Raw genomic sequence first — 8847 nt, forward strand, 5'->3', positions numbered from 1 at the left:
GGGCGCCCTGTCCTCGGCAGGCACGGGGCCGGCACCTGGGCAAGGCGCTGCCCGGGGGCTGTTCCCCACAGCGGTAGCGGCGGAGCGCCAGCGCGGCCTCAGGAGGGCTTGGTCCGGTGGCGCGGAGCCGCCACTCTCGGGACGTTCTTTGCTGCGGGCACGCAGGGGCGAGGGCAGCCCCTTCGACGGTGCCTTTGCAGCCGCAAGAGCAGGTCTGCACATGTCGCCCTGCCAGGACGGGGGTCCGGTCAGCCCGCCAAGCAGGAACTCCCCCCGGCCTTCTCTCCAGCGACCCTGAGGCAGACGGTGGCCTCTTGGCCCACGGTAGCGCAAGTGCTGCTCACAGCTGCGGGCACACGGGGCTAGTGACCTTCCCAGCCAGCTGCTGGCTTGGCACCACAACGTGCCTCCAGCTGAACCATTCTCACCCAAAATGGGAGGCCCCTGACTGCCTTTATCTTGGTGCTGCTCGACATGAAGCTGCAGGGGCTGGTACAAAGTGCAGCTGGTGGCCAGGGCTGTCCATACAGAGCTCATCCTGCATCTGTGCCTCACTTACTTGTGGCTGCAGAGCTTGGGCATGGTGTAAGCAGGTGCTTTTCCTGTCCACCTCAATGAGGGAGCTGGGTTTGGCAACCAGAGCTAGATTCAGGCTGTTACTGGTGAGTAGAAAGACAAACTTTTTTATTCTGGGAGGCCTGCAGGAGGAATTTGTATAATTACTTTGTGGACAGTGCTAAAAATATCAGGACTAAATGCTGTGCAATTAATACAGAGAAATTATGTCTCCCATTGTTCTTCCTTTAAGAAGTCATGCGCTGGTGCTCCAGGAAGGTTTATGCATGTATATTATATGCACCTACCATATGGCTGAAGTGAGGTTTATGACCAACAGGATTTACCTCATAAGAAAGGATTGTCATAGGAGTATGTAGGCACAAATTGTTCATAGGTTTAAGTCATTTTCAGGCAACTTTTCATCTGGATTTTCAAATGAATGCAGAATAAAACTGCTCTGAAAGTTAGTATCATCTAGGGTATGCTTTCCTTTTTCTTTTCAAAAACCACAGGTTTCTAAACAGAACCTCAACAGCATTCTGGAATTCAGCAAGCTTTGGTGCTCTTGGAAAAAATATATAAGCACTGCTGAGCCTACTAAATTAAAACATAACATACTAGTCTTGCAGATCACTAATTTCCTAGGTTGCCATTTTAAATTTTAATTTTTAATATTAAAAAAACCCCACCCAACATGAATCAAACTCCTCATGTGTTAAGGATATATGATGGGTAACATCTAAATAGAAAACTAAAACTAGAAGGTGCGGCATACCTGGGCTAATATCTGGTATCTAATTTCGATATACACCTTTAGTATTTTATCAGACAGTTTTTCATCATCACTGATTGTTCTTTTAAGAAAATGTTATAGAGAAGCCCCAGTTGTAAGCCTGAAAATAAGTACACCCTTGCATCAGGGTACCAGAGCTGATTTATTTAAAAGCATGAGAAATGTGTATCTTGAGATGGTATAACCTATGTTCCCAACAGAGCAATATATCCATGAGGATATATAGCATAATACAGCCATTATCCACTGGGTCCCTTTTACTCTGAAACAATGCTGTGTGTTTGCACAAGTTTAAAGCCAGTTATTCTTGTGACTCGTTCAGTTGTGCTCATATCACACCAGTAACAGTATTCCACTGTTATCAGTACCCTATGATAGCCAATGGTGAATTTTTTAACCATTATCAATACTTTTTCATGCAGTGGGAACTGAGCATCTGGCTTCCACTAGGCCTTCAGAATTAATTTGACAAGTCTGCCCTCTTCCCAGGCCCTGCTTTGAGGAATCCCGATGGTAGCCCTGCCTGGTGCTGCTTTTCCCAGGGTGCTCAGCTGGGCTGCCTGCAGAATGAGAAGTGGGGAAATGCACATTCTGGTGCTGATGGGGCAAAGTGCTCTGTTTTTGATAGTTGTTAGTATTTACAATAGTGATTTGCAGCTGGGAGATGAATAGGACCTCGCAGGGTTTTCTGCACAACCCCCAAACATTGTAAATGTGTTTCATTTGAGCTTAAACTCTGCAGGAATTTTAGACTACCCAGAAATGTGCCTGTAAGAAACAGCATTAAATGGAGGCTCAGTCAAGTCTCAGCTTTACATTCCCAAATGAGGCCTGCACACTCAGCATAGTGCTGGAATTTGCTGCCAAAATCACAGGTAACCTCAAAACTGTCATCAGCATTCCTGGATGCACATGCTGCTCCCTCCAGTCCCCAAGCAAAGCTACAGTTTGATTTATGTAAGTAACAGTGGTGGTAGGCAGGTGTTCCTGAGAAAGCAGAGAAAGCATCTGCTCTGTGTGTTTTTAATTAAATATTAGTAATCTTCCTCCTGAAGATTAGCTCGGCACTAGCGTTGCAGCAGCATCTCTGTGTTGCCTCTCTGGAGAGAACAGGAATTGTGCGTTCTGTCTGTGATGCTGCAAGAAGCTGTCACAAAGGATGGACTCACATCTTCCATCTTGGTTTTGTATCCCCTGCTTATGGCAAAAAGCACTAACAAGGATTATTTACATGAATACAAGGTTCAACAACAGTAAAAGGGGCAGGTTCTTTGCAGGCTGCCAAGTAATACAATTAAGCCAGAACCTATTTACATTAATTTCCATGTAATCCATGAAAGGAGTTTTGTTTAAATTTTCCACAAAATCTATCTTGAGGAAAAGCTTAAATATGGGTGTTTTCAACGCAGAAATGTTTTAGGAAGAAAGCAAATGTGAGTGACTTGAGGAAATCTGGTATCTGGTGCATCCTTGTTGCGTATCTCCAGGGGAAGCGAAGCACTCTGCAGTTTCACGCAGCCTTCCCCCAGGCTGCGGTCTGGGGGGGCTGCTGTGCCACGGCCCCTTCCCGTGGCAGCACCTGCCCCGGGAAACCCACCTTTGGGCTCCAAAGGCGGAGGAAGCAGAGTTTAAAGGAAAGTCGTCTGCCGCTCCTGGGAGCAGCGCTCGGGGGGTTCCGGCACAGCCGCTCTCCCTCCTGCTCCCGCTCGCCCGGGATTCCCCCGTGTCTAACCCCGCGCAGTGCCGACCGAGGGGGTTCTCCTCGAATTTTCAACGTTTTTCTGACAAAAAGGAACAAAGTGCCAGGGACGTTCCCCGCCTCACCGTGGCGCGAGGCTACGAGCACATCGCGCACCTCCCGGGCCGCGGCCGCTGCTGAGGCGAGTGTGAGCTTGTGCGGTGACCTAAAAATAACCAGACGGTTTTGTGTCGGACAACACACCTGTACTTATGCTTGGAGATAATAGTTCCATCCATATGTGTTTCCAGGATAGTGCAGTTGATTTTAGGGCACGCCCAGTTTAAAAGTCCTGAAATCCCGTTTGTAACTGCCGAGCAGCTCGAGGGGGAGCGGGGCTGGTGGTGCGGAGCGGGCGGCGGGTAAAGGGCGGCCCGAGAGCCCGCTGACAGCCTGTAATGGCCTTTGGGACCGCTTGGGTTTGGAGAATTTCTTATTATGCACTAATCATGTGGTTGATTAATAACGTGAAGTACTGGAGCAAACGCTTACAAAAAGTCAGTGATAATTGATCAGTGTATTTAAAGCCAGTTGGAATAACCGTTATTAATGGCAATGGGGGGACATTTTAAAGTTATCTTGAAAGTTCCTTTTTTGTTCTTTTATAGCCTTGTGTTTTGGCAGCTGCTGACATAGTATTTGTTTGTGTTTGGTAGGAGGGTGGGCTTGACTCAGAATGGTCCTTTCTGTGCTTTACTGCTTGCAACTCTAAAAGCTATTTCTGTGAAGCTGCAGTGCATTTCCTCACGCAGGGTTTTGAGTTTCAAATGCTTCATACTCCACGCTGGCCCAGATGAACTCTCCCATTTGCTTTGTGAATTTTGCATCATTGCTCTCTGACACTCTCTGGGAAATGCAATGCATTATTCCAGCTGTGCTTGCAGACCAACTGGATGTGATTTGTGCCACGGTGTTTGTGGTACTGACACACTAGAAGGGACCTGAAATAAAGGCTTCTGATTAGATCTGTACTTGTAAGACCAGGTTTGTCAGAGTTAGCCAGTGCATTGAGACATTTCTGTGTTTTTTAATCTTGTTTTTTATCAGAACTGTTAGTGTGACTCACTAAACCTGTTTTCTTGCCAGTACACAGTGCAGATGAGAACAGACATTTGCTTCACAAGGGTTGGTTGGGTGTTCGGAAAGCGCAGTAGTTCTATAATGTGCTACAGGACCTTAACGTAGCAGTGGGGTTGTTCTGGACCATGTTATGTAGCTTTGTGTCTATAGTTCATGAAGATGATAACACTAAATTATAAGGTGCACAGCCTGTCTAGTTGCTTAGGTTAAATTTCAAATAATTTTAAAGGAATGTTAATCTGAAAAAGGCAATTTCTCTCTTAAAAGAAAAAAAATGCTTGTTACTGTTACAGGTATCCTGCTAGATGGCTTTAGCTGATGTGGTATTAAATCAGAAAGGATTTAGGATTATGCCAGGGAGAGGGGGCTCATTCTTGGTTTAGTGCTTCTCTCCAAGAGAAGATGGAACTTCCTCTGTTCTAGGGCAGTTCATGTTCCCCTGTCCTGTGCTAAAGTGGTGCAGAGGGCTGTGTCTCAGCTGAAACAGCCACTAGGAAGTAGCTGAAGATGCTCCATTTTCCCTTTCCTTTGCTGACTAGAGTAGAGCATTCCTATTGCTCAGATCTTTGGGATGAATTAAGGCAGTTTTCAATGCTGAGGCAGCTCTGGGGCCTTGCTCAAGGGTCCTGCCAAACCAGGAGCATTTTTTAACAATAGACACCCTACAAGAAACAAGTTATTTTTACCAGTGCTCTGATGTGAATTTTCCCCTCTGTTGATCTGTGTTTGCATATGCACTGTGCTCAGCAACACAGTAGATTGTCCTTGAAACTTGCCTGCCCCTCCTGGTGGTGTGACTCTTGGATATAAAGACAAGAGAAAGAAAAACACATCAAAAAGGCATTGGAAAAGCCCAAAAGTTCATAGAGACTCGAACAGATTTAATGAATAACCGTATTTTAGAATATCTTCATTTTGAATCACATAGTACAAGGTTGATTTAAAAAAAGGAATAAATTTTCAAAGTAGATTGGAGTGGGTAGTTTAAATTACAGGTTGTGATAATGCAGGCTTGCAGCCTAAGTTCTGTGCAGTCTGACTCTCTTCGCTGCTTCTGTAATGGATATTAAAGCCTAAATGATGAAAACGTAGCAGCAGTGAAGTGGGGGTTCCTAAATAGTGCAGCTTTACGCCATGATGCAAAAGCACAGAATATAAGCCTTGGGATGAAGCTCAGGGCATTTGGTCAAATAAACCGAGGTTTAGAGCAGTGTTTGTGGAGTTTAAAGTTTGGTTATTGAACTCTGTTTTAAAGAGCATGTTACATGAGTACAATTTTTAGTAAATACACTTCCAAAGTAAACACCACGAGTCCTTTACAAGAAGTATGGTTCCAAGAAAAACTGACAGAGTTTTATAAACACCATTAGCTTTAAATACAAACTGGTTTGTGTCATGATGTTCCATTTACACAGCAAGTCACAGAAATCATGACTGTTTGCAATCACTGCTGCATAAACCTGCATTCCTGTTGCTGCTGCTTCTCAGACCTGATGGATCTGCTGATGTGTCTTTGACTACAGTGGTAGAAACGAGTGCAGGACAGCAGTTGTGGGTATGAGGCTAGTCCAGTGCTACAGTATATTCCTGAGTTAGTTGTGTATTTGAAGAATCATTTTACATCTGCTGTTGGTGTGTGCTGACAAGCAGTAGAGGTTAACGTTCTCACATAGTTACTTGACTTTGGTAAGATGATCGCAGTAAAAATGGTAGTGGCAACTGAGGATTCTTTCCCCTTCCAGGTATGTGCTACTGCCTCTTTCCAGAAATGACAGTTCTCACGTGGTCGTTGCTAGAAAAGCAGATTATATGAATGCTCCAAAGCTGCTTCAGTGCAAAGTCAGATGAGTTGTCTCAGACCTCCTTCAGCAGTGGTTTACTGTAGCTGATGCTGCCCGATGCAGGTGGAGTTCTGGTGTTCTGTGCTGCTAGCCAAGTTGTGGGAATGCTACCTCTGTCAGAAAGGCAGTAACCAACATAATGTTGCTAATGGTGAAAGCTGACAGACGTTAAAGCACTGCTTCTGTGGTGACCATCTTATCAGTAGCTGTGGTCTAAAGTCTGCAGCTATGAATATTGCTGTAAGAGTGTATTTATCTGTTACTATTTCATGGAGAAAGAAGGTTGAATTTGCACAAAGCTGAAGAATAACCATGAAGCAAAACTGAAAACCTTGCTTTATAGTTGTCTTTTTTGGCTAGCTGTGTGAAAAATCCCTGATTTAGCTGGTTGGGTGAGGTTGCTCTAGAACTAAGCAGTTGATGGACACTTAATGTCTGCTTTCAGCTGCATGCTGTTGCACAGCCAGAGTCAGGGCTGAATTTTGGAAATTCTAACTAATCCTCTCCTTTGTAGGTACAAGTGTTTTCAAAGTATCTATGCAGGCTTTCACCTCTTCCAAGGGCTTTGATTATTCCTACATCTCATTTGTCTAGCTTGTAAAACAGATGATACTTCTGTTAGATGGGTGTTGGAAGGAGGGGTGATACTTTATTGAGAACAAATTAAGTGAAGTATTCTGTAAGCTCAAATCGTTGTTTTCAGGGATCCAGGACCAAAAGGGTTTTAAGCTGTATCTCATGTGAAACAAATCAAGATAAGCTGCTTTGTGTAGTCTAGTTCTGCCCTCTTATCAAGAACAAAATAGGCAGACCTGACTCTAATATACTCACAGTACCCATGTGAAGAGCCAGCAAAATTGACTGCAGCAGACTTGTCAATAAATACCAGTTTAAACTTGGCTAAATCTGTGTGAAGATTTGGATGATTATTTTGCATTCATCTAACCCCTTCCTGTTTTTCATGCAGCAGAGCAACATGAATAATCAAAGCTAAAATGAGGAGAAAATATTCCCATTCATTTGACTGGGCCTAGAAGTTTGTGCTTGTGCTACTGGTTTCTGACTGCTTCAAAGAAAATACCCTTAAGTGTTGATAGTGGTTTGAGTCATGGTGTGTTTTGTAAACCTGCTTTATTATTTTTAAGGAGGAAAATGTACAGTAAAATCAAGCAGTAGCCCAGTCCCTTGTGTGTCTGTCCCTTTCCAGTCTTCCCCTGGGTGACCCTACGCTGGCTTTTTGTTCTGATCAGAAAAATCTCTTCTGAAGCGACTCTGCTGATCATCTCAGCTTATTGCGCTTTGATTCATGTCAAAAAGCAGTCTTGGATCTTCCAAACTAAATTCCTTGTGTATGAAACTTAACTGGAGATCATAGCACAGTCACTGGTGGTATCTGCTCCCTGAGACCAGACTGGAGTTAGTCTGAAGTAAAGGGGATGTCAAACCTTTAACACAACCGTGCTGTTCTACAGACCTGCCCCAGTTCACCGTGGTACTTGTGGTGTGGAAGGAGCTGTGCTGTGTTGATGTCTGCTGGGTTCTTGCCCTGGCATATGTTTCTCCTGATAAGTTTTAATGACTCAGGTTGTTCATTCCTGTCTGCTTGGTTGTGATCAGATTTGATGATTAACCTCAGCATTGTATAAAAATGCAACAGGAAACAGTGGAGTGACCTGGAAAGCCTCAAGCAGGATACGGTCATAAGGGAATCAGTTGCATGTTGTTGTACTCCCAATAGAAGAAACTATTTAACAAAAGTGTGTGGCAGAAAGGTCATTTCACTTCAGTCTGTGTTCTCTTTAGTGCGGCCTGAGCTTTTGATGATATTTGGTATAAAAGTCACGACAGAAAGTAATTGAATTTGGCAAAGGCTGGTGTTATCCACAAGAAACTTCAGGAAATGTCTCTGAAACCTAGAGTTAGTGCAGTTAATGAGAACAGGATTTCAGAAAATGTGAAAAACTTTAAGGGTGTAAAAATCTTCCCTATCAGCAGTTAGAAAAGCATGTGAATAGGGGTGAGTTATTGTTCTGTGAAGGCTTCTTTGCTCTTTGAAGCAGCTGGTATTAGATGAATCGCAGACCTGCTCTACTCTGGCAGTTCATACCTTCCTTGATAACTAGAAACCTTCATGGACATGTACTTGATCGTGTGAGTGGGCTCAGCAGGAAAAGGATGAGAGTTTAGAGGAATAAAAAAAAAAAAAAAGCACTTGTAAGTAAGTGCAAGAGTATCCAGGAAATAGCCTGGCGGTGTGGAGAGGGAGCCTGAGCTGTGTGTGCTGTAAGCAGACACCACACTGAGCAGGAGGCAGGGCTACTGGCAGGTAACACCAGTTTTCCTACTCGAGCACACATCCCTAGTGTTCAGCTTGGTGCCATATGTTGTATATGATAGACTGAAATGAGCCCTTGCAGAGAAGATGCGGTGTTACTCTACTCCAGGTGTCCTGGCCACCTGCACCCTTGCGTTTCAGAGGTTGCCTTGCTGAAACTGTGTTGTGGAGTGGAAGAGGGAGACTTTATAGGTCTAGAAACTGGCAAACTCTTCTCTCTGAAAGTCAGCTTTGGTGTCCTGCTGTCAATGGCTCTGGACTGCGAAATGCCTAAGAATGGAAACTGTTTGCATCTGTATGTGTGAAAGGCATAATACTCACCTGTAGCTTGGGCCTGTAGGAGTTTATTTCTACTTGAGTTCTGCTGAATCATCACAAACTGTTTCTTGGGTAGAGGCTGCTGGGCTTGTTCCAGTTGTAAGATTTCCAGGGGTGGAACCCGAGCTGCAAAAAACCCACTTCCATGATTCACCTATCTTTTTTTATAGCACATCTTATTGCA

The sequence above is a fragment of the Athene cunicularia genome, assembly GCF_003259725.1.
Source record: "Athene cunicularia isolate RWA chromosome 14 unlocalized genomic scaffold, athCun1 chr14_part1, whole genome shotgun sequence".
NCBI classification, from domain to species: Eukaryota; Metazoa; Chordata; class Aves; order Strigiformes; family Strigidae; genus Athene; species Athene cunicularia.